Source organism: Pan paniscus, chromosome 16 (assembly GCF_029289425.2).
Source record: "Pan paniscus chromosome 16, NHGRI_mPanPan1-v2.0_pri, whole genome shotgun sequence".
In the NCBI taxonomy this organism is placed as follows: domain Eukaryota; kingdom Metazoa; phylum Chordata; class Mammalia; order Primates; family Hominidae; genus Pan; species Pan paniscus.
The window spans coordinates 45,743,967-45,769,609 of record NC_073265.2 but is presented as its reverse complement, the minus strand read 5'-3'; the positions used below and the strand labels follow the sequence as shown (position 1 = coordinate 45,769,609).

Here is a 25,643-nt window from a genome sequence, read left to right as displayed (position 1 = left end):
CCCACCCAAATCTCATCTTGAATTGTAGTTCCCATAATTCCCATGTGTTGTGGGAGGAACGCTGTGGGAGACAATTGAATCATGGAGTCGGTTTCCCTCATACTGTTCTCATGGTAGTGAATAAGTCTCATGAGGTCTGATGGTTTTATAAGGGGTTTTCCCTTTTGCTTGGTTCTCATTCTTTCTTGCCTGCCACCATGTAAGATGTACCTTTTGCCTTCCGCCATGATTGTGAGGCCTCCCTAGTCCATTGAACCTCTTTTTCTTTATAAATTACGTCGTCTTGGGTATGTCTTTATCAGCAGCATGAAAATGGTCTAATACAACTGCCCTGCAGAGATCAGGTCTGACAGTTCCCCTAGGGCTAAAGTCTCTTCTGGATCAACTTGAGCCTAGAGGGATGGCCTTCCCTGGCCATGCTCTGCTACAGACGTTCCTTCACCAAAGCCTCTGAGCTCCACATTAGCTGGATTGCTGCCCCACCACTTTGCTTGTCTTCTGGGGGCTCCACTCCAGAGAGATGTGAGTCAGCAATCACTCAGTGCTATCAGCCCAGGATGGAGGATCTGTGCTGTGGGCCTAAGCCACAGGTTCCCTGTGTGGTGATGAGCAGTGGAGGGTATGTGGGCCTGTGAAAGACAGACTGGCCTCCTCTCCCTGGGTTGACTGCAGTTCATTGGAGGTGTGGATAGGGCATTTGGGGTCTTTGCTCCTTCATTAGTCCAAAGGTGACCAGGACAGTTCTATTGCAGAGACAGTGGCAGAGAGGCTTTCAGTTGCCCCTGGAGGCTCTGTCCAGGGAGTTGACGAGTTGCTACTGGCTTGAGAGCTCTGGCGGGGGGTAGGTGGAGGCCCAGGCCTGGAGGACCTTCCCAGTGAGGAGATATGGGAATGGGCACCCATGTAATAGACTGACCACTTTTCCATAGGACTGCTGTGGTATGCTGGGGGTCCGCTCCAGTCCCTAGTTGACTCAGATTTTCCAGTACCTGGAGTTATCACTAGTAAAGGCTACAAACAGCAAAAATGGAAGCCTGCCTCTCTCCCTGGGAGCTCTGTCCCAGGGAGGTATGGATCTGTGGCCGGCCCGAACACATCTGTAGGATGTGGCTGGAGACGCCCAGTGAGGATGAACGGGATGAGGGACCTGCTTTAAAAAGTAGTCTGGCCACATCTTTGTAGAGCAGCTGTGCTGTGCTGGGGGTCTGCTTCAGCCCCTAGTCATCTTGGACACTCCAAAGCCTGAAGGCTGAAACAGCTAAGTTGGCCAAACAGCAAGGATGGTGGCCCACCTCTCCCCCAGGTCCCTTGGAGTTCTATCCCAGGGAGGCACAATGCTGCTACTGGTGGATGGCTGGAATTCCAAGCCAGTGGGTCTTATCCTGTGAGGGGCTATGGAAGTGGGACCCAGAGACCGTTGCTGCTCAGCCCTAGATTCAGTCTCTTTCCTAGGGATTTGTTTGGGGGTCTAACTTCCCACTTCTGTGGAGTTGCAGCTACTTTTGCTGGGAAGCCCAGCAAGCTGGAGTAGCTAAGGCTCCCAGGTCTCTGCATGTGCCTGAGAGGCTGTTCTCTCAAGACCCCACATGGCTCTATGTGTCAGACTGAGGGCCCTAGCAGAGTGGGTTCACAAGTGTATTTCCTGACCTGGGGGTTGCAAAGACCTGTTGGAGAAGCATGGGCTCCTGGGGTTGCACATTCACTCACTGTTTCTTTGGGTGAGGGAGGTTCCCTTGGCTCCATGTCGTTCCCAGGTGGGCTGTCATCCTGCCTTGCTTTTCTGTTCTCCACGATTCAATTTGTTTCATTAATTAATCCCAATGCATGTGTTAGGTTGGTGCAAAAGTAATTGCAGTTTTTGCCATTACTTTTATTACCTGGATGTTTCAGTTGAAGGTGCTGTATTTACTCACCTTTTCCATTCCTCTCCCTGAGAGCCACACACTAGCTGCTTCTAGTCGGCCATCTTGGTCACTCCCCCTTTATTTGATTTTTATATATGATGAGAAGTAGGGGGTCTAGTTTCATTCTTCTACATATGGTCATCTAGTTTTCTCAGCACCACTTACTGAAAGACTGTCCCTACCCCACTGTATGTTCTTGGTGCCTTTGTCAAAACTGGGTTGGCTGTGAATGCATGGATTTACATCTGGGTTCTCTTTTTTATTACATTGGTCTATGTATCTGTCTTTGTGCCAGTACCACACTGATTAGGTTACCATAGGTTTGTAGTGAAGTTTGAGGTCAGATAGTGTGATGCTTCAGGTTTATTCTTTTGATCAGGATTGCTTTGGCTAATTTGGTATCTTTAGTGATTCCATACAAATTTTAGGAATGTTTTTTCTGCTGTGAAGAATGACATTGGTATTTAATAGCAATTGCATTGAATCTATAGATTGCTTTGGATAGAATTGTCATTTTAACAATATTAATTTTACCATCTCATGAGCATGAAATATCATTCCATATTTTGTATATCCTCTTCAATTTCTTGCATCAAAGTTTTTTGTAGTTTCCCTTGCATAAATCTTTCACTTTTTTGGTTAAATTGCTTTCTAGGTTTTTTATGTTCTTTGTAGCTATTATAAATGAGATTACTTTTTTTATTTCATTTTCCAATTGTACTATTGATTTTTGTATGTTGATTTTGTAACCTGCAAACTTACAGAATTTATCAGTTCTAACAGTTTTCTTAGTAGAGTCTTTAGGTTTTTCTAAGTTTAAGATTATGTCATTTGCTAACAAGGCTAATTTGTCTTCTTCCTTTCAACTTTGGATGTCCTTTATTTCTTTAGACAAAATGCTCTTTCCAAGGCTTCCAGTATTATGTTGAATAAAAGCGCTGACAATGGGCATCCTTGTCTTGTTCCATATCTTAGAGGAAAAGCTTTCAGTTTTTCCCCATTCAGTACAATGTTAGCTGTTGGTTTGTCATGTATGGCTTTTATTATGTTGAGGTATGTTCCTTCTATACTCAATTTGGTGTGGGTTTTATCATAATAGAATTTTATTGAATGCTTTTCAGCATCTATTGAAATGATCATGTGGTTTTTCTTCCTGGTTCTGTTAATGTGATATATCATGTTTATTGATTTGCATATGTTGAAACATCCTTCATCTCTGTGATGAAGTCTCACTTGATCATGGCTAATGATCTTTTAACGTGTTCTTGAATTCAGTTTGCTAGTATTTCATTGAAAATTTTTGCATCTGTGTCCATCAGTGTAATTGGCCTGTAGTTTTCTTTTTCTGTTGTGACTTTGTCCAGTTCATTGATTTTTTTTTTAAGAGATAGGTTTCACTATGTTGCCTAGGATACACTCAAACTCCTGGGCTCAAGAGATCCTCTCACCTTAGCCTCCTAAGTAGTTGAAACCACAGGCATGTGCTACTGTGCTCAGTTTGTCTGATTTTGGTATCAAGGTGATGATGGCCTTGTAGAATGAGTTTGAAAGTGTTATCTCCTCTTCCATGCTTTTTAAGGAGTTTGAGTAGATCGGTATTAATTCTTCTTTACATGTTTGACAGAATTCAGCAGTGAAGCCATTAGATTCTGGGCTTCTCTTTAATGGAGAACTTTTTATTATGGCTTTGAGCTTATTACTTGTTATTGGTTTGTTAAAGGTTTCTACTTCTTCATGATTTAATCTTGGTGGTTGTATGTGTCTAAGGATTTATCTCTTTCCTCTAGGGTTTCAAATTTGTTGGTGTATAGTTGTTCATAATAATCTCCAATTATTTGTATTTCTGTGATCTCAGTTATATCTCCTTCACTTCTGATTTTATTGATTTGGGTCTTCTCCCTTTTTTTCTTTGGTAGTCTAGGTAAAGTTTTATTGAGTTTGTTGACCTTTAAAAAACCAACTTTTTGTTTAACTGATATTGTGTATTTTTAGTCTTAATCTTATCTAGATTTTTGTATATTATATGTCCATTTTCATTCATTTCAAGAAATTTTTAAATTTCCTTCTTAATTGCTTCATTGACCCAGTGGTTGTTCAGCAGCATATTGTTTAATTTCCACGTGTTTGTATATTTTCCAAGGTTCCTCTTGTTATTGATTTCTAGTTTTATTCCATTGTGTTCAGAAAAGATACTTGTTATAATTTCTTTGTTTTTGAATTTAAGATTTGTTTTGTGCCCTAAGATATAATCTAGTCTAGCAAATGTTCCATATGCTGATGATAATATTGTGCATTCTGCAGAAGTTGGGGGAAATGTTCTAAAAATGTCAGTTAGGCCTAACTGATGTTTCTTTGTTCATTTTCTCTCAGATGATCTGTTCGTTACTGAGAGTAGGGTGTTGAAGTCCCCTACTATTATTGTATTGCAGTCTGTCTCTCCCTTTAGATCTATTAATGCTTGCTTTATGTACCTAGGAGCTCTGGTGTTGAGTGCCTAGATATTTATAATTGTTATATCCTCTTGCTAAATTGACCCCTTTATCATTTTATAGTGACCTTATTTGTCTCTCTCTATAGTCTTTGATTTGTAGTTTATTTCATCTGATAGATATTATAGCTACACCTGCTCTTTTATAGTTTTCAGTTGCATGGAACATCTTTTTCTACCCCTTTACTTTCAGTCTATGTGTCTCTTTATAGATGAAGTGAGTTTTTTGTGGGCAGCATATAGTGGGTCTTGTTTCTTTATCCATTCAACCACTGTTTGGCTTTTAATTGGAGAACTGAGTCCATTTATGTTCAATGTTATTATTGATAAACAAGGACTTACTACTGCCATTTTGTTGTTTGTTTCTGGTTATTTTGTAACTCCTATTTTTTCTTTCTTCCTTACTGTTTTCCTTCATCGTTAAGTAATTTTCTATGGTAGTATGTTTTAATTTGTTGCTTTTTATTTTTAGTAAAGTGATAATAGGTTCTTGCTTTGTGATTTCCATGAGGCTTACAAAAAACATCTTATAGATATCACAAGTTATTTGAAAGAGATGCCAACTTATCTTAGATCATGAAGAAAATAATATAAAAAAAGAAATAATGAAAAAAGTCCTGTATACTTGATTCTCCCCTAACCATTTTGACTTTATTTTCTATCAATTTACATATTTTTATTTTGTCTATCTCTTGTCAGGTTGCTGTAGGCATTATTGTTTTTGATAGATTTGTCTTTTAGACTTTACACTAGACTTAGGAGTGGATTGTACATCATAATTACAGTATTAGAGTCTGCTGGGTTAGTCCATGTACTTAATTTTACCAGTGGGTTTTATACCTTCAAATAGTTTCCTTTTGCACATTAGTGTTTTTTTCTTCTTCCAGATTGAAGAACTCCTTTTATAATTTCTTGTTAGACAGATCTAGTGTTGGTGAATTTTCTCAGCTTTCGTTTGGGAAATACTTTAGCACTTCTTCATATTTGAAGGATAGCTTTGCTGGATACAATATTCTTGGATAGCAGATTTTTTATTTCAGCATTTAAAAAATGTCATCCCTCTTCTTACTGGCCTCTATGGTTTCTATTGAGAAGTCTGTTGGCAGATGAATGGAAGCCCCTTTATATGTTATTTGGTTAAGTTTTATTTTTTTCTCAGTTTTCTTAAGATGGCTATTCTGAATTCTTGGTCAGAGTTCACATATTACCATCTTGTTAGGGTCAGTCACTCCTTGCTTTGCCTATCTGAGGAGGTCGTGATTCCCATTTTGCTATTGTTTCTTGTGCATGTATATCTATGTCTTTGCATTGAAGAATTATTTATTGCCATCTTCTCTGCCTGGCTTGTTTTTTTCTTTTTTATTGGATATGTTTGCTTATAGAGTCTTTGTAATTTTCTTGTTGATTTTGTTTTTAAATTTTTATTCCTGCTAGATTGCTGCTGCTTACCTAGTACTAGATTGAGCCTTAAGCCTAGGTTTGCTTTGGTTCTAGGAAACATTCAGAATGCCACCCATCTAAAATAAGGGAGGTCCCAAAGGGGATATCCTAGTAATGTGGGAAGGCTGGCTTTTGCGTAGAGGACCTGTGGAATGGAGCTCCTACAGCACGATGCTGCTGAACAACCTCTGTGACTTGGCATCTCCTTTGGTTGAGTTACAAAGAAGTTTCCAGGGCTGGGAATGGTAGTCCCACTTCCCCCTTTGTCTCTGGCTGTCCTGAGGGATAGTTCTCCCTTCAGGTACTGTCAGTGCTTCCTGTGAGTTGAGGCAAGGATAGATCTCCTGCCTGAGAACCCAAGATGGTGGAGAAGCTGATTGTTCACCTCACTCTGACTTTTTTTTCAGTGTAAAAAACCATGAATCAGGGAGAAATTTTTTTGTGTACTTGGTGCTGGGGGGCAGGGAGCAGCATAACAGGTGCTGTACATATGGAAGCCTGATTCTCTTAACATCTTCTCATAGTTTTTTCACTTCTTTGTGGCCCTGGGAACTGTCTCATCCTCATATTTGAGTTCTGGAACTTTGTTGGTGATAATCTTGGCACTGTATATTTGATTTTGGGTTTCTCCGGGGGACAAGGAAATGGAGTGAAACCAGCTTGTTTTGATGCTACATTTGAAACCGGAAGTCCTCTTGATTTTTTTTTTTTCTGAACAAAAGTTGGCCATTCGGACTTAAAATATCTTAATCCAGAGTTGAGTGAGTGTCAATGAATCGAGATTGGACATAGGGCTGGATGAAGTCGGGAGGAGTTGTTTTTGTTGTTGTTTTTAACCTTCTGTATCCAATTTGAAGTATGCTGAGAACTTATCCTTTATAGAGGCATGAGTTTTATTTACAGTCTTTGTGAGAAGAGTGGAAGTGCAGGAAGAAGCAAGTGAGGCTTGGCTGAAGGCTTCTTCACAGTGGATGAGAAGTTAAAGAAAGTTCTTTCAATTTAGGTTCTATGGGTGGTATATAGACTGGAAAAAGGCAATGTGTATATGTATATGTGAATGTGCAAGTGTGTGTGTGTGTGTGTGCATGTGTGTACCTTTTGTGAACTGGAACACTAGGACATCAAACTACCTTACTTTGGGACATCTTGGACATTGAGAAACACAAAGAGAGGGAATACTTTGTTATCACCTCCAAACTGCTACTGCCTAGATAAAATGAGAAAGCTCTGTGCTTTGGTTGGCAGAAGTGGCTATTTAAATTGGAACCCCCTTTTTTTCATAGTTCATGCTTTGTGTGAACTAATATAAAATTTACCAGAAATGTAAATGAAGGCTACACATTAATGGGTGGTTGAGCCTGCGACTAATATTTTTTAATGCATGTGAGCATTCCTGAGGCTCTCAGAAATATTTTGGGACGTGAACTTTTTAAAAAACCAGATAAAGAGAAGAGGGACTCAGGGCCATTCTAGTTTGGCTATTAAATGTTAATATGACTTGAGTTGTACTCATGGGATGGTGACATACTGGTTTTTGCTTTGTTTGCAACGAGCTCTTGCTCTGTTGCCCAGGCTGGAGTACGGTGGTAATAATAGCTCACTGCTGCATTCAACTCCTGGGCTAAATTGATCCTCCCATCTCAGCTTCCTGAGTAAGCTGGGACTATAGGCATGCACCACCATGCCCAGCCAACTTTTGTATTTATTTATTTTTTTGTAGAGACAGGATCTCACTATGTTGTCCAGGCTGATCTTAAACTCCTGGCCTCAAGTAACCCTCCCACCTCGGTCTCCCAAAGCTGACATACTGGTTTTTATGTGTGGGTGTATTACCACATTATGTGTATTTGGAAAATAAATATATAACATGTATATCACTTTTTTTTCACAATGGCATACTGCTGTGTTAATCTGCTTCATTTATTCAACAATATGCCATTGATATAGTCTAACAGTCGATGAAAATTTCTAATAATAATCAGAAAGAATTAATACATTTGAAATTTTTAGGTATTCACCCACTACTAGTCTGTCTGATGAGGTCCAATTTCCTTAGCAGGGAAGTTTCCAAACATTTAAATATGCAAATGTATAAAGGCAAATGAAATATCATTTAATTTGTTTATTGTCTTACAGTGAAAGAGAGCAAATGAGCAAGTTGATGCCTTTATGGCAATTATTTTTAGTATGATTTCTTTTGTGCTAAGGTGTAGCTGAAGGCAAACCTCAAATTCTAGCATGAACGTGCAGCAGCAATAACATGAATATTTTAGGGGCTATACGATTCTTTTTGTGGGTTATGGTTGGAAATAAAATTTTAAGTTACAACTCCTTTGGCAAATGTGTAATAAACTACTGGGACTAAGTCAGAATGTGTTTAAGTCTTCAGCCTCAGACCTGTTTCTATGAGACCCAAGTCCTGGGTGTCCAACATTTTCCATAATGTGACCCTCTTTCCGGTTATTCTAGATTAATCTTTTACCATTCACCCCACTTAATACAACCCTGCACCTCCCTCTAGTCATACGAACTTACCTGAAAAGGACATGTGTTTTCATAGTTAAGGAATGTGACCAACTGACTATCTTAAAATACCAGGGCCAGCAAACCTGCAATACAATGGCAGCAGCACTGACAAACTCAGAGTGACTGGCTGTGCTCAAGAGCAGTGGCCCACACGACTTCGGTCATGGGTTTGATCCGCACCATGGTAGCTCCATTTCTTCTGTGCTTTTCTACCACACTCCACGCTTAACTTCACCTAGTCATCTGTAGACTGGTTCTGTTGGTCAGAATGGGGGCCACATAAAAGCCCTGGCTTCAGCAAATTTCAAAGCCCTGTTCCAATGAACAGTCATGGAAATTCAAAGGGAGATGTTATTATTCTTGAGGAGAACTAACCAATCTCTGTACTAAACCTATTTAAGGATGTTTTCACCCTTCCAAAAAAGAAAACAACAAAAAAAAGTACAGAATTTCTGTGTTTAAGGCATTTCAAGAATTAATGAACCTCATTCTCTTGTTCTTACCCAAGGCACATCGCTGCTTAAAACCACAAAGTGCTGACCTAGCCAGTGGTTCCAGAACCCAGGGCCTCAGCACAGCATTTTAAAGCCGCATCCTCACAGTAAATTACTATTTTAATGATAGTCCTGGTAACATGTGGCAAACGGAAAACATTTTCTGTAGATTAAACAACGTAGTTTTCATTAATGGTTTACTATATACTTGAGACCTTAAAGAGATTTAACTAATTCTTCATTTGGTACAGTTGCTGCTGAATTATTTAAAACACCTCTTTCCTGCTTTAACTTAGAATTTGCATTAGAAAGTATAATACCAATTAAGACTCCTCCATTGCCTCAAATGCTCTAAAAATAATTGCAAATGAAATCCTAATCACACATACATTTCTTTCCCTGTGACCTCTCGGTTATTGTAAGTTTAAGCAAAATAAATGAACAATACACAGAATTTGCAGATGAAACAGCCAGAAGGTTAGGAAATTACTTATTAAGGTAACGAAAAATTAAAGACTAGTGGATGGCTTTTTGAAGTGCCGGAGACATGTGGTTCAGAGTTCTACATTTAGGTGGAAAACTCAGTGTTTCCATTTGGCTAAGATATGTTGAATTATCTCCAGAATTACATAATGTAAAATATAAATGTAACAACTTACACTTATATACAACCCCAAATTAAAAATGGCGGCTCAGTTGGCTGATTTGAGTTTTATTTACTATGATAAATAATCAAAAGTGAAAATTGGATGCCAGGCATAACTTTAGCTGACCATGTCTTGTTTGCTTATTTTTTGCTTAGCTTGTGTTTCTCTTGCCCCCTCTCCACTTTCTCCTCATGGTATGAAGTTTAAATATTGACTTTAAGCCTGTCTCAGAGGACTTCCTCAAGGTAGACCCAAACTATTTCACATTCCTCATAACTACTTCTCTGGTTACCTTCCTAAAGGCAACATCTACCTAGAATATCTGCTTCTCGCTGCCACATGTTCCTTCCATTCCATTCCATGAAGTCTACTTAACGAGCCCCTTCAGTAGAGAAGTTCTCAACGAATCCCTTCTGGATCCAGGCATTCTGATTACTGTATTATGACTGTGCACTCTACCCAGGTACATGTCAGCTTTCCTAAAATAGTCTGCAAATCTTGTTTTGAGTTACTTTTGTGTTACGACACATTTTCACTTGGGTACATGCCGGCAGATTAGTACAGTGTGCTTACCATTACCACCTAAGAAACGATACTGCTGGACAACAGGAAGCTTAGAATATCAATTTGAATCAGAGTGCCATCTACTGGTACAAATGCTACAATACTATCAGCAGGATTACATGATGCTCGATAAGCATTCAATATGTTTACACCCACACATACACATGAATTGTTCTCACAGTTTGATTAAATAATAAGGAATATGCTATATATATAAAATGAATACTTTGCTATCACCTTTAGTAATATCTATGTTTTTGAAAAACATACAATGATGACATGAGAAAATATTTCCATTTGGATCCTCTAAACAAAACTGTCATCTCCAAAAGATGGGTGTGAATTCTGGACTATTCCCTCTGGTTATTTTGTAACTTAGATTTTTAAATATTTATTGAAAATCATATTTGAAATAAGGAACTGAAACAATGTACAATGAAATGTCTAAATGCCATTAAGTTCCTAAACAAGTAGCATTGTGTTGTGAAGAAAACTAGTTTTTGTTTTTATTTAAATCCAGGAACTTAGTTCTTTTATAAGGTGAGCCATCCCTACAGGACTGACTATACCTTTATGTCACGAATGGCTGAGAAAGCGTGATTTCTCAGCACAAAGGAATGTGGAAGGACTTTATAAAAGATCAATATTAAAAACATTTAATCTCGGCTTGTCAGGGTAACATCTTAGCCTATTAAATATTTTCTCAAACCCTTTAATAAATCCAATATTTTTACTCATTCTAAATAAAATTTCCTTGTGGGTAGATTTAAATAAAATGCATAGAAGTATGTCTGTAAATTAAGAGAAAACTTTTTTGCGCTCACATAGAGGCTGATTTGGATAGCATGGAATCATTGGCAACCAAACAGATGCCCTCATCTATAGCCCAGAGACAGCTCTCAGGTGTACAGAGAACATTTCATTTCCAACAGAGAGGTGAACTTAGAACTTGTCACTGATTTTTGCACCCTCTTAATCTTCCTGTTTATTCTGTGCTTCATTAAAGTCAATCTCCACAGGGCAGACTGTCATCTGAGCCCGGCCTGTCCTGCTGTCTGCTCTCTCCAGAGAGCATCCTTCATCCTGATAAACAGGCTGCGAGCTGGACACGTGACTGAGCTCCTTAAGGTAAATAGACTACAGAGAGTTGTTCCTTCCATGCTGGCTCAACAGAATTTGATAAGCAGAATCATTGACGTGTGCATCATAGTGGAGACAATGCTTTTCCAAAAGATGGGGTTTCAAAGTTACTGTTGTGAAAGAAATAGGGGATATTTATGTTTATCTTTGTGTCACACCATGCCTTTAAAGGCTGTATTAGCTAGTGTCATTCATCTGCCAAGTGTCTCCCTCAGGATTCAGCATCATTTATAGAATGTCTTTGCATGCCAGTTCTGGGCTAGGCACTGAAGATGTAAAGACTTATATGGGGAGGGAAAATGGTGGCCATGGTAGGAAACATAGCAAAGCTCTCTTGGGAAGCCATAAAGCATGCCATATTAACAATGCCAGCCTGTGTGCTGAGTGTAGGGTGTGCCTGTTTGTTGGACTCGCAGATCATGTTATTCCAGAGCAATTGCTTTATCTGCATGAAAGGGCAAAACCGGGGCCTGAGACTGGTTTCCAGGCAGCACTGTTCACCATGTCTCATGTTGACAGATAAAGCACAAACTTACCTCTGAGGATCCATGGCTTTCTGTCTTACCTATTAAACCAGACCTCGACCAGACTCTGGAGAATGAAAGTCTAATCTCTCAGGTAGAAGGGCTTAAAGGAATCTTATATCCCTGAACTGAGGACAGTTAAGTTTCTATGACCACCAGCTGAGTACTGGCATTACTTTTCCAACAGCTGGATGATGGGAACTCTGAACAAGATACCCCAAGTGTCATGGCAAGGGTAAAGCCTCAGATTGTGGGTGGCCCCATAAGAAGTGGGGAGCTTTCATCCCAGTTGATCAGGGCAAGGAAGGTCTGTGTTTGACAAGTGGAAAGCATTGTAATGGAACTTGTTCCTACTTAGCTGTGAAGGAGGGTGAAGTCAAGGCGGACTCTCAGCCAGCCCAGCCCAGTTTTCTCAGTTTATGAGAAACAAAAATCTAAGAAGTGTCCTGATGGTTGTCCCTTCTCAATAACTACTGCAATTTCTGCTTGGGAGGCATAACCAACAACAAGAAAACCAGGACAGCTCTAGGAGATGGGTCACTCCAGGCTCCAGGCCCAGGGCAGGGCATCAAGGGCAAGGGCTGCAACATCAGTAGGGCTGCCATCCTGTGCACATCCTACCCATCTTCAAAGCTTAGTGTAACCAACTACTCTCCCTTTTAGCTCTCCCTTCCCTCTCTGGACCACATGCAGCTCTCCCTCTTCTGATCTCCTCTTACAATGTGGTACAATTAAGCAATTTATTATATTAGTCTCATAGTCTAATTGTTCCTTCTATGTTGTGTTACCACAATGAGATCACAATTGTGTCTTTCATTTCTTTGAAATCAGAACACACAAGATCAGATATGTGGTAGGTATTTAATACTTAACCTAAATTAGAGAATCAGAAAAATGACTTTGGGGAAACATTTATATAGCTTCTGCCTTTAACACAATAGAAAACAGATCCAGAGAACTGCTGCTCTATTTGTTCTACAAGCATCTAGTGAAACTTCCAAGCCACTGTGCTGGGTGCTGTAGGGGGAGACAGAGATGCCCAAGAAAGGAGCACAGGCCTCACAGATCTTTCAGTGAGGCATGAGAAAGAGTACGTGTGCACCAGTTATCAAAGATGGAAACCCATATGGAAGGTGAAAACAAGGCTGTGGAATCGCAGGTGAGGGAGGTAGTGGGTCAGCTGAGAGACTCAGATGATTTTATGGAGACAGTGGCACCTGAACCCAATCTTGAAGGATTTGATATGTGGGGTTTGGGGAAGAGTACCCAAGTGTGAATGCATTTTGGCCTTTACCAAGCTTTAAGTCCAATTTAAACCCAGACCACAGAGTCATATGTGCCAACTGTGATTGTGGCTACAGTTCACGCTGAGTGCTATAGTTTGAATGTTCCTCCCTGACCCACCAAAGTTAACATGTTGAAAGCTTGATTCCCAAAGCAATGGTGTTGGGTGATGAGGCCTAATGGGAAGTGTTTGGATCATGGGGGCTCTGCCCTCATGAATGAATTAATGCGGTTATGGCAGGAGCATGTTCCTTATAAAAAGACGAGTTTGGTCCCTCTCTCTCTGTCCTTCTACCATGTTATGACACAGCAAGAAGGCCCTGGTCAGATGTCAACACCTTGATCTTGGACTTGCCAGCCTCTAGGAATATGAGACATAAATTTCTGCTTTTAGCCAGTCTTCTCAGGTATGCTATGTTATAACAGCGCAAAACAGACTAAGACACGGAGCCTCCAGAGGGCTTACTGAAAGAACACTTTGATCTGCCTGATTTGGAGCTCCTCTTGATGTGGCCAACCCCAGCTCCCCCATAGAAAGAAAGCTGTCTCTCTTCTTGTTTCTAAATTTCACTAGTCCCCTATTATCCACACCCCACAAGTGCAGGGAAGCTTCCAGTCCCACTCTCCTTTGGCAGAGTCAGGCAGAGACAGGGCACTGACCCCATCTGGTCTCGCCCCAGCACGTTAGACCGTGTGTTTACTCTACCTGCTGCAGTCCTGGCCCCCACTCTATTTTATGTAGGGTTCAAACTGTGCTCCTGGAGTCTGGGCACGAGTGCTGGCCACTTCTCTCTCAATTCAGCCCATACTCTGCCTCTAGAGTTTGCACTTCATCTGGAGGGATGCCAGGTGGAGCCTATTTCTGAGAAAAGCCACAGTGGTTGAGCAGTTCAGACAGCACAGACAGGAGCAACCTAGCCCTCTGCAGCTCAGACCTCTCCTCTTAATTCCTTACTCTTCCTTGGGGTTGGCTTTCCACAGCCCTCCAGCCTGAACAGCAGGTTCCAGACAAGTCAGGACACCCTTGTTTTCTCTCCCTGATGCTGCCTGGAACTCTGTCCTGCCCCACCTCTAGGAGTAGCAGCTCCAGCCTTGTTCTTGATTCTGCTCATCTGGCTCATCCTCACTGGGCATCTCTAGTGGCCAAAGAAAGTCTCCAAGCACTATCATTTTTTTTTATTTCTGTTTGGTTGCTTTTATCTCCCTTTTCTTATTCCCTTAGGATTTAGAGGGAGAGGAAAAGCATGAGGGTGCCAGGACAGCAATATGGGAGGCACAGAGGAGTACTGGATAGTGCACTCCTTTTTGCAAACTCAACTTAGAAGACTGCCCAATCAATTTGCTCTTCTTTCTTCTTTCTAGACGTGAGTCTTCAGTCTCCTGCCCTCAGCTTAGCTGGAAGCTGGATGACAGCCACATTAAGAGGCTTTCTGGAAGTGGCTTTTGGATGAAAAGGGGGCCTCTCAGGTACTCCACTCTCACCTTGCAGGCTCTGCAGCAGCTGGTCTATCTGGGAGTAAGTAGTATGGGAGACCCCTCCATGCCGGGGTCCCCTGGAGTGTCCTCCTCATAGCGTGAGGGTTCTTCTCAGGGATACTGAGGATAATTCACAATGGCTTTATAGTTGCAATATCCTTTTTTTATTTCTTAAGTTCCTGTGTCCCAAATTTTAGTACAAATAAACATTTATACATGGCAAGAAAATATGATCCATGCTAATCATTTAGTAAATGTGTGATTTCTTGTGATTTCACCTTGTCTAGTGTCACCCTCTTTGAGGTAGGGCAATCAATCAGGACATTAGTCATTTACTCTCCGTCACCTTCCAGCTACTCCTCACTCTTATCATCCGACTGTGAATGGGAGCCTCGCTCCTTCACCCTGAGCCATCCATCAAGACCCAGCACTAGGGCCAGGTCTGGTGACGATGGCCAGACTGCTCACACTGCTGCCCCAGAACATCCAGGTACTTTTAAACACTACTTGCTTAGGGCTTTCTGTGGGGTTGGACCGACTGAAAAGGCTAGGGGGGCGGCCATAATTGGTCCCACAGGCTTAGTATTTGAAAGTGTGGGTAGTAACCTCTAGACTCCCGGCCTGATGATGCGAGAACCTCAAGCTCTGAAAACTGGTGGGTCCAGGACAGCCCAGCTCTCGGCCAGTCTGATTAGGTGGGAGGGGAATAGAACAGGATCCCACCTGATCCTTCTCTACCTCCATCCCCAGAAACCCCATCAGGGGTTGTTAAATATCTCAGATTGGCTCACCAATAAGTCTCAGGATATATTCACTGGCGAAAACGGCATGAAATGCACAGACATTAAGTTCTTAATATTTATCTTCTCCAAAGGGGTTTAACATTACTAAAAACTGAAAATACACTCAACATAGCTTGCATTTTAGAAATGGTCCTGTAGATGTGTGATAAAGATGATCCTTTTCAATCTGCTAAGCAAATGTTTTAGAATCTGTGAACCCAAGGCTAATTCAGCCAGAAAGCGTGTTCTGCAGATTGCAAGCCTTGGCTCCCTCTAGTGGCCCTGACTGAGCCTTCGTTCCAGGCTTAAAATGCCCAGGACTTAAGAACTGTATGAGGATTTCAAAGCCCAGCTCAGCTAGTACCTCTTCCTTTTAATGCTCTGGTGACTCTTGACTACATGTATGTCCTCCCAGTATGAGCAACTTTGTTATTTTCTGTTGCTAACAACTAGCATTTTTTATATTCAGTTTATAAGTGAATTGTTTCTTGTGTATTTTCTTTCCCCCAAAAAAGTCACAATTGTGTCTTTGAAATGGGAAACACAGTATCAGGCATGCAATACTATCTAATACTTTAAATTTAGGAATTATAATATTAGAGTTAGTAGAAATGTTTGTATGTTAAGAAAGCTTCTCCTTTCACAAAATAAGAAACAGATCCGAGAATCACTGCTCTATTCATTCCACGAGTGTCTGTCAAGTGAAACTTCCAAGTCACTATGCTGGGTACCATGGAGGAGACGGAGACATTCAGGAGATAAGCCCAAATCTCATGGACCTTTCAATGAGGCATGAAAAAAAGGACAGGTGCACCAATCATCAAAGATAGAAACCCCTAAGGAAGGTAAAAGTAAAGCCTGAGGGATCTCAGGTGAGAGAGGTAATGAGTCAGCTGAGGGACTCAGCATGGTGTTATGGAGATGGTGGACCTTGACCTTGGCTTTGAAGGATGTGTAATATTTGATTATGTGGAATAAGGGGAAAGTGTGGTGGTGTGAAAGCACATCCAGGGAGGGTACTGTAAAGGGAGAATATCAGAAACTAAGACATGAGTGCCTTAGGGTCAAACTACAGAAGGTCTTTTTATTTTATTTTTATTTAAGAGAGGATCTCACTCTGTTGCCCAGGCTGGAGTGCAGTGGCATGATCATGGCTCACTGCAGCCTCAAACTCCCTGGGCTCAGGTGACCCTTCCACCTCAGCCTCCTGAGTAGCTGGGACTACAGGTGCACACCACCATGACAGGCTAATTTGTATTTGTTGTAGAGATGAAGTGTCACCATGTTGCCCAGGCTGTTCTCAAACTCCTGGGCTCAAGCGATTCTCCCGCCTCAGCTTCTCATTTACTTTAGTTTCTTAAGAGACAGGGTCTTGCTGTGTCACCCAGGCTGGAGTGCAGTACCATGATCGTGGGTCACTGGAGTCTTGACTCCTGGGCTCAAGCAATCCTCCAACCTCGGCCTCCCGAGTAGCTGGGACCACAGGAGCATGCCACAATGCCCAGCTAGTTTTTATTTTATTTTATTGTAGAGACAAGGTCTCACTGTGTTGTCCAGGCAGGTCTCAAACTCTTGTGCTCAAGCAATCCTCCCACCTTGGCCTCTCAAAGTACTGAGATTATGGGTGTGAACCACCATGCCTGGCCTACAGAAGGTCTTGAATGGCAATGAAGAAGCTTGTACTCTGTTGAGCAGGAAGCGGGACTGGAGGAAGAACTTGTAAAAATTCCAGCTTCTTGAATATGTATTTGGCTCCTTTTAAAAAAATGGATTCTCCATCCAGCTGTCCATTTATCATTTATAGAGAGATTAATATAGGAGATTCCGGTGTGGACTAGATATCTGCTAAGTTTACTTCTTAATCGATATTACATATTGGGATTTTTGAGCCATAAATTGACCCTACATTATAGGAGGGAAGACCTTGCATTTTTTTTGTACTTAGTAGGTGCTCAATGAAGGCTTCCTCAATTAACAGATTACATGAACAGGGTTGTGTTTCAGAAAGAGGAATTTGGCAGCAAGGTTTAAACTAGATTGGCAAGAAGGGAGAGACTGGATACAGGAAGGCTGCTTAGGACATTATTACTCATTTTCAAGGCCTAAACTAGGTGAGTGGAAATAAGAGTTGAACGAAGAGTAACATTGGGGAAGTAGAATCAAGATTGCTATTTTGTTGTGATTATTTGTGACCCTCTTCCTCAATGAATTGACAATTTCATGAGAGAAAGAACTCTAACTTATTTGGCATTGTATCCCCACTACCTAACAATAACTAGCACATGTAAGTGCTGAGTATGTATTCAATGAGCTGTGGAATAAATGTTGACTGGCTTTTGGAATAAGTAATTGAGATAGTGTTATTTGAGGGGCATTGGCCATCCAAGCCCCAGGACAAGGAGCAGCCAGAGATGCTGGATGTGAGCCTAGGATTTGGGTGACCCTGGCCCAGGGCAGAAGGGACACGGCACACAGCAGCAATCTCTGCCTTCTCACTATCCACTCCCTTTAGCTTGTGCTGGGCAGGCCTTCATCCCTACATCCTATAAAAGCTTTTCACATTTGAGTCACCCACACCCTCATGTCCTTCTCTCCTCTCTCTCTCTCTCTCTCTCTCATTTTACTTAATGTCTCATTAGCATTTGACACAGTTGATCATGCCATTCTTGGAACAATCTCTTCACTTAACTTCCAGGATACTACTGTCCTGGTTTTCCTCCAACCTTGCTGATGGCTCTTTTCATTCTAGTAATTCTGGCTTAGCTTTCTCTTCCCATTTTTTTAAGAGATGGGGTCTTGCTTTGTCACTTAGGCTGGAGTGTAAGGTATGAACATAGCTCACTGTAGCCTTGACCTCCTGGGCTTATGTGATTCTCCCCTCAGCCTGTCAAACAGCTACAATTAACAGTTTTTAATCAGTGGTTTCCACCTTAGCTGCACGTTAGAGTCACTGAGGAGTTTTTAAATTTCTTGATACTCAAACTGAACCCCAGACCAATCAAATCAGATATGTGAAGGATGGGTAGAGGTTCAACATTTAAAAAAAAATCTTCTGGTAATTTCAATGGGCATGGAGTGTTGTAAACCACTTCTGTAAATATTGAAGTTCCTCAGGGCTCAGTCCTTGATCTCTTATACCCTTGATCTCCTTGATATCCCTAGTCCCATGGGTTTCAAAAGCATCTTTATCAGTTGATGTGTAGATCTATACTTCTAGCCCCAGCTTCTCTTCTGAACTATAGATTTATATACACAAGTGTCCTATTTAAGATCTTCAGTGGGATGTAGACATCTCAGATTTAACATGTCCAAACACAACTCTTTATTTTTCCCTGGCCTCCAAGTCTACTCCTCCAGTGTTCTCCATCCCAACTGATGGTACCATCATTCATTCAGTTATGCCAGGAAGGACACCTGGGAGGTATATTTGAGTCATCTCTTTGTCATTCCTTACACCTAATCCATTGCCAAGTCCTGTTGGTTTTATTTCTAAAATTCATTCTGAACCCAATCACTTCCCATAACCTCTACCACCACTATGCTCAACCTTACCTGCTCTATAACTCTACCTTTCCAACTGCTTCACCTGACTTCACTGTCATTCCCTTACAGCCCTCTCCTCAAGCAGCAGTTGGAGGGATCTCTGCAAACTTAGATCACATTGTATTTCTCATTCTTTAAAAAAAATCCTTCTGTGACTTCTGTAACTATTTAGAACAAAATCCAAATTATTTGCTCTGACCCCTGCCTACTGCTCCAACCCATCTGTCATTCTCCCCTTTGTTTGCTGTGCTCCTACTACAAGCCTTTGCCTGGGATGCTCTTCTGCCTAAATCTTCACGAATTGATGTTCACCATTCAGGTGTCTGTTCACATGTCACCTGTTCAGAAGGGTCTTCAATGGCCGCACTCATCACAGCTAAAATGGTCACCTGGTTGTCCTCTAACTTAACCTTGCTTTATTCTTGTCTTAGCCCTTCTTGCTTTCTGCAACAATGATATTTGCTTATCTGTTTGTTTCTTTGTCTTCCTCCAGTAGAAGGCAGGGACCTTGTCTTGGTTGTTTACCACTGTATCTCTGGCACTTGGTAGGTTCTTAGTTATTATTTGTTGAATGAATTGTCAAATCCAGAGTTGAAGTTCAAACTGATAGTGAGGCAAACTGCACGACCAAGGTGTCAGTGTGGGGTGGATGAGTAATCACAGCACAAGGCACAATTAATCAAAGGCTCTATTAAAGGTATTCAGGAAGATTATCTGGGTCAACGCTGGGTAGACTGTCTGTCTCCCCTAAATTACCATTCCTGCTCTAGTTATAGTATCCAAAACTCTTTCATTGGCAATTCAGATTCATGCTTCTATGTTGAAAGATTGTACCTTCTTTTGAATTCTCTTCTAAAATTCAAATATCCTCAGCATACTTCTATTGGCTATAAAATATTAGGGGGAAAAGATGTTCTGAGAGACAAAGAGCAGAGGGGACTAAGAACAGAGAGAAGGAAGATGATGGCCACACCAAGTCATCTTCACTATGCTGTAATGCCTTTGACAGAGCTCTTTGTGGGAATCAGTCCTAGCCTTCAAGAAGCTGTATAGCTAGAGGCCTTAACAACAACAACAAAAACTTTGTGTGGATCCCCATTGGGACTAGCAACCCCCTAATTTCTCTCTCCCCTACGTAAACTCCAATGCCATTTCTCAATTCCCAGTATAGTTTCTCAAGTATGGAGACTTAACAATTTTGTAGCCTACTTTAAATGCCCTTTGCACTCCTGATTGTTTTTCCATCACAGCAAATCAACCAGCCCTACTTGTTTCCAGAGGAAAGTGGTTCTGTAGCAGGTAATTTTAACATATCCAAACAATATCATATTTTTAAATGATTATTAAAAATGTATACATCTTTAATGTAAAGCAATACATTTTAATAACATTAGAAACAAAACATTTGATTACATTGGTATTTCATCTTGGGTTCCCAGAGAAACAGTCTTAGAGACAGAGATTAGCATGCAGAATACATATTAGGGACTGTATTAGTCTGTTCTTATGTTGGTATGAAGAAATATCTGCAACTGGGTAATTTATAAAGGAGAGAGGTTTAATTGACTCACAGTTCCACATGGCTGGGGTGACCTGAGGAAACTTACAATAATAGTGGAAGGGGAAGCAAACACATCCTTCTTTGCATGGTAGTAGGAAAGAGAAGTGCCTAGCAAAAGGGAGAAAATCTCCTCATAAGACCATCAGACCTCATAAGAACTCGCTCACTATCATGAGAACAGCATAAGGGTAACTGCCCCCATGATTCAATTACCTCCCACTGGGTCCCTCCCATGACATGTGAGGATTATGGGAACTACAATTCAAGAGGAGATCTCGGTGGAAACACAGCCAAACCATATCGATCCACCCCAGCCCCTTCCAAATCTCATGTCCTCACATTTCAAAACACAATCATGCCCTTCTAACAGTCCCCCAAAGTCTTAACTCATTCCAGCATTAACTAAAAAGTCCAAGTCCAAAGTCTCTTCTGAGACAATGTAAGTCCTTTCTACCTATGAGCCTGTTAAAATCAAAAGCCCTCTTCTTACAGCTCCACTAGGCAGTGCCCCAGTGGGGCTCTGACCCCACATTTCTCTCTCACACTGCCTTAGCAGAGGTTTTCCATGAGGGCTACACCCCTGCAGCAAACTTCTGGATATCCAGGCATTTCCATACATCCTCTGAAATCTAGGTGGAGGTTCCTAAACCTTAATTCTTGACTTCTGTACATCTGCAGGCCCAATACCACATGTAAGCTTCTAAGGCTTGAGGCTTGCACCCTCTGAAGCAATGGCCTGAGCTGTACATTGGCCCCTTTTAGCGCCAGCTGGAGCTGAATCCGCTGGGGCGCAGAGCACCATGTCCCAAGGCTGCATAGAGCAGGGGGTGCCTGGGCCCGGCCCACAAAACCATTTTTCCCTCCTAGGCCTTCAGGCCTGTGATGCAAGGGGCTGCTGTGAAGATCTCTGACATGCCTTGGAGACATTTTCCCCATTGTCTTGGTGATTAACATTCAGCTCCTCATTACCTATGCAAATTTCTGCAGCTGGCTTGAATTTCTCCTCAGAAAATGGGGTTTTCTTTGCTTTTGCATTGTCAGGCTGCAGATTTTCCAAACTTTTTTGCTCTGCTTCCTCTTGAACACTTTGCCACTTAGAAATCTCTTCTGCCAGTTACCCTAAATCATCTCTTTCAAGTTCAAAGTTCCACAGATCTCCAGGGCAAGTGCAAAATTCCACCAGTCTCTTTGTGTAGCAAGAGTCGCCTTTATTTCAGTTTGCAAGAAGTTCCTCATCTCCATCTGAGACCTCCTCAGCCTGGACTTCATTATCTACATCACTAACAGCATTTTGGTCAAAATCATTCAACAAATCTCTAGGAAGTTCCAAACTTTCCCAGATTTTCTTGTCTTCTGAGCCCTCCAAACTGTTCCCACCTCTGCCTGCTACCCAGTTCCAAAGTCACTTCCACATTTTTGGGTATCTTCACAGAAGCACACCACCCTCTACAGTACCAACTTGCTGTATTAGTTACTCTTTCACATGGCAGCAGGAAGGAGAAGGGGGAAGCCCCTTATAAAGCCATCAGATCTCATGACAGATTACTCTCTCATGATATGTAATCTCATGATATTATGTAATAATATCTCATGTAATATCATGATATGTAATCTCATGATATGTAATCATGATATGTAATCTCATGACAGATTACATATCATGAGAATAGCATGAGGGAAACTGCTCCCATGATTGACTTACCTCCCACAAGTTGCCTCCCACCATACGTGGGGATTTTGGGAATTACAATTCAAGGTGATATTGGGGTAAGGGCACAGCCAAACCATATCAGAGACTGCTTGTAGGATCAACATTTGTGGAAGGGAAGGAGGCAGGGCTGGATGGAAGGAAAAGCTGAGCTTACTGCAGTCTCAGCAAAGGCCTCAGCTATTCCCTCAGGAGCTGTAAAGCTAGATGACCCTTCAGAGTTGACTCTCCTCACAGTGAGAAGGCTAGGCGTTTATGGATGCAAGCTGATACTGGGTGACAGTGGTCTGCGACCAAGGATAATTTCTGAAGAGGGCTGACAGCTCAGGGCTGTCTACTGGCAGCACTCCCAGCATCTAGGAAAATAAGTCCTCAGACCTGAAGACAGCATCCATTAAACCTAGTGTTTTCAAATTGATGTCATTTTTTGGTTGCTATTAATAACATTATTCTGGGTATCTATTGCAAGGCAGTTGGATAAAATTATGTACTAAGAGTCTCCAGTGAGCTGGCTTTGCTGCAAAGGATTCTTTTCTTGTTAGTGTACTTCTTTTTTTTTTTTTTTTTTTTTTGAGGTAGAGTCTCGCTTTGTCCCCCAAGCTGGAGTGCAGTGGCGCGATCTTGGCTCACTGCAACCTCTGCCTCCCGGGTTCACGCCATTCTCCTGCCTCAGCCTCGTGAGTAGCTGGGACTACACGCGCCCGCCACCACGCCCGGCTAATTTTTTTTGTATTTTTACTAGAGACAGGGTTTCACTGTGTTAGCCAGGATGGTCTCAATCTCCTGACCTCATGATCCGCCTGCCTTGGCCTCCCAAAGTGCTGGGATTACAGGCGTGAGCCACCGCGCCCGGCCTGTACTTCTAAAATACTTTCACTTTTCTACCTCTAATAGGTGTTACCATATGTAGATAAGAGTGTTGTTTTGTTGTTACTGACATTATTGTTCTTATTTAACATCCTATGAGGGATTTACATCATGCACCAGGTCCTGGGATTGCGTCTTAACCATCTGCAGTGGTCATTCTGCTTCATGAGAAAGGTAAGATTCGACTCTCATTAATTCTACAGATTCATTTGAATCCAATTCCCAGGACTTTTCTTTAAAATAAACAAACCATATAAACTCCTCAGGTTGGATGGTGTTGGAAGAACTAATTATTCGTGTTTCCCATTACTGTTTTGTCCATGTAGGGACTACAGATTGCAGCACTGAGTAAGTGTAATTGAGAATTAATGTGTTCTGTGGCTCAGAGGTGGAAAATAAAACTGAGGCAGCCCATATGAGGAAAAAGTGGATTCTTGTCATGTAAGTGAGGCCATGAGGACACATGATTGTGGCCTTTATTGCTCAGGCCTGCCCAGTGGATACTAGGAAAAGGACCCTCTTTCTGGTATGTTTTTTCACCCTGGCAAGTTTAGTCTCTGAAATAAAACTAAATTACACCTTAGCTTCTTCATCTTTCTGCAAAAATATGGCCATGAAAGGGCAAGGATGTTATAATTAGCAAATTCTGCATATGTCTGAGCAAGCATTTGGCAAATCATAGATTCTTATTACATATGTTCTACTAGTCTGAAATTATAATTTTGGAGCTTGTAGTTGGTACCAGGTATTTCTTATACCCAACTCCCTCTCACTGCACCACTCCCAGCATCTGGGAATTGTGAGAGGAGAGTTTATCTGATTGTTCACAACTTCAGTTTATTGCTGAGGAGGCTCTCAGTATTTGCCTGGATGGCAATATGGTTCAGTGGCTCAGCATGTGGATTCTCAAATCCTGGCCTCATCACTTTATAGCTGAATTATCTTAGGCATCCAAGATTAGCTGCTCAGGGTCTTTCTCTTTTCCCCTCTAAAATAGCAGTAATCATGGTACTTATTCCTGGAGTTGGTAAAAGGGTTAAAGTAGATAACAGATGTGAAGTGCTAATAGTACATAATGAAACAAGTACATATTAGGTATTATTATTATCATTTGCTAGGATTCAGTTTACAGGTATAAGGATCACTTGGACAATTTCTGGGGCAAAGAGTAGAGCATCCAGGTCTGGTTAAGCTGAAAATATTTTGTATGCATAAAATTAAGCAAATAAAATACTAATAAAGAAGAATCGTTTTCATGCAGAGTTTTAATCGGTGAAATAATTCCTTCATTAAAGTTAGATGTAACTGAGGGCACAGGATTAGACAGCTTATTGGTAGCAAAGGCAGTATTAAATGTTAAATTGGGGGCAGCTATTGCTGTCAATAAAAGTCCAGGGAGGCCGGGCGCGGTGGCTCAAGCCTGTAATCCCAGCACTTTGGGAGGCCGAAGCGGGTGGATCACGAGGTCAAGAGATGGAGACCATCCTGGCTAACACGGTGAAACCCCGTCTCTACTAAAAAATACAAAAAAAAAAAAAAAAAAAAATCAGCCGGGCATGGTGGCGGGCACCTGTAGTCCCAGCTACTCTGGAGGCTGAGGCAGGAGAATGGTGTGAACCCGGGAGGCGGAGCTTGCAGTGAGCCGAGATCGCGCCATTGCACTCCAGCCTGGGCGACAGAGCGAGACTCCGTCTCAAAAAAAAAAAAAAAAGAAAAAAGTCCAGGGATACGGCCGGGTGCGGTGGCTCACGCCTGTAATCTCAGCACTTTGGGAGGCCGAGGTGGGCAGCTCACGAGTTCAGGAGGTCAATACCATCCTGGCTAACACTGTGAAACCCTGTCTCAACTGAAAATACAAAAAATTAGCCTGGCGTGGTGGCACACGCCTATAGTCCCAGCTGCTTGGGAGGCTGAGGCAGGTGAATCACTTGAATTCGGGAGGCGGAGGTTGCAATGACCCGAGATTGCACCACTGCACTCCAGCCTGGGCGCCAGAGCGAGACTCCATCTCAAAAAAAAAAAAAAAAAAAAAAGTCCAATGATAGTTATTTTTATCAACCATAGAACATACGAGTCACTTAAGAAATTTGGCTTTTCTACACCAGAAAGCCTTCCCCAGCTGAGCAGAACAAAATGTCAACTCACTAAACTCATAGCCTGCTTTTCTCATAAGAGAGCATTAATTATATAAATAATACTTTACTTATTTGTTAAACCCTGAAACATGATTTCAAATTTTGATTTGCTAGCCGTAAATCCCTATTCTGCTAAGCTATAATTAACTGGGCAGGAGGAATGGGTCTTTCTGCAGCCTAATACATTTCTAGTCCTCCTTTTCCATGTTCTAGGTGCTTTATTTTGGTATATTAGATTTCTATGCTAGAAATTCCTGTGGGTTTTTTTTTATTTTACAGAAGTGTTTCTTACACATAATATTGCTTTTCCTAATAGAATTTGCTCCATATTTATTCATTCAACAAATATTGAATGCCCACTATGTGCCAGTTAATAGTAGATAGGTGTTCTGAGTGGAGGTAAAAGGAAAATGATTTTTAAAAGAAGGCTAATAGGCAAATATATTAAAATTTTTTTATTTCATATTTATATGTCTGCATGAACTCAACTCTATGCTACCTTAGCCTTGGGACCACATCTCCATGGTGTTTTGGTAAAATTTCCATGGTCTGTGATATCG

General features: G+C 41.5%; 1 long non-coding RNA gene across 1 annotated transcript in view; it reads left to right on the top strand.

Moving 5' to 3' along the window:
* The window catches only part of LOC117976031 (uncharacterized), a 158,322-nt gene that overhangs the window by 120,592 nt on the left and 12,087 nt on the right, over positions 1 to 25,643 (top strand). Inside the window, exons 5-12 of the long non-coding RNA XR_010109925.1 lie at positions 9,802 to 9,962; positions 11,083 to 11,191; positions 14,374 to 14,527; positions 14,841 to 14,977; positions 15,922 to 16,114; positions 20,063 to 20,111; positions 23,049 to 23,122; positions 23,275 to 23,474. This is a non-coding gene — a long non-coding RNA (uncharacterized LOC117976031). The remainder of the gene's footprint in view (positions 1 to 9,801; positions 9,963 to 11,082; positions 11,192 to 14,373; positions 14,528 to 14,840; positions 14,978 to 15,921; positions 16,115 to 20,062; positions 20,112 to 23,048; positions 23,123 to 23,274; positions 23,475 to 25,643) is intronic.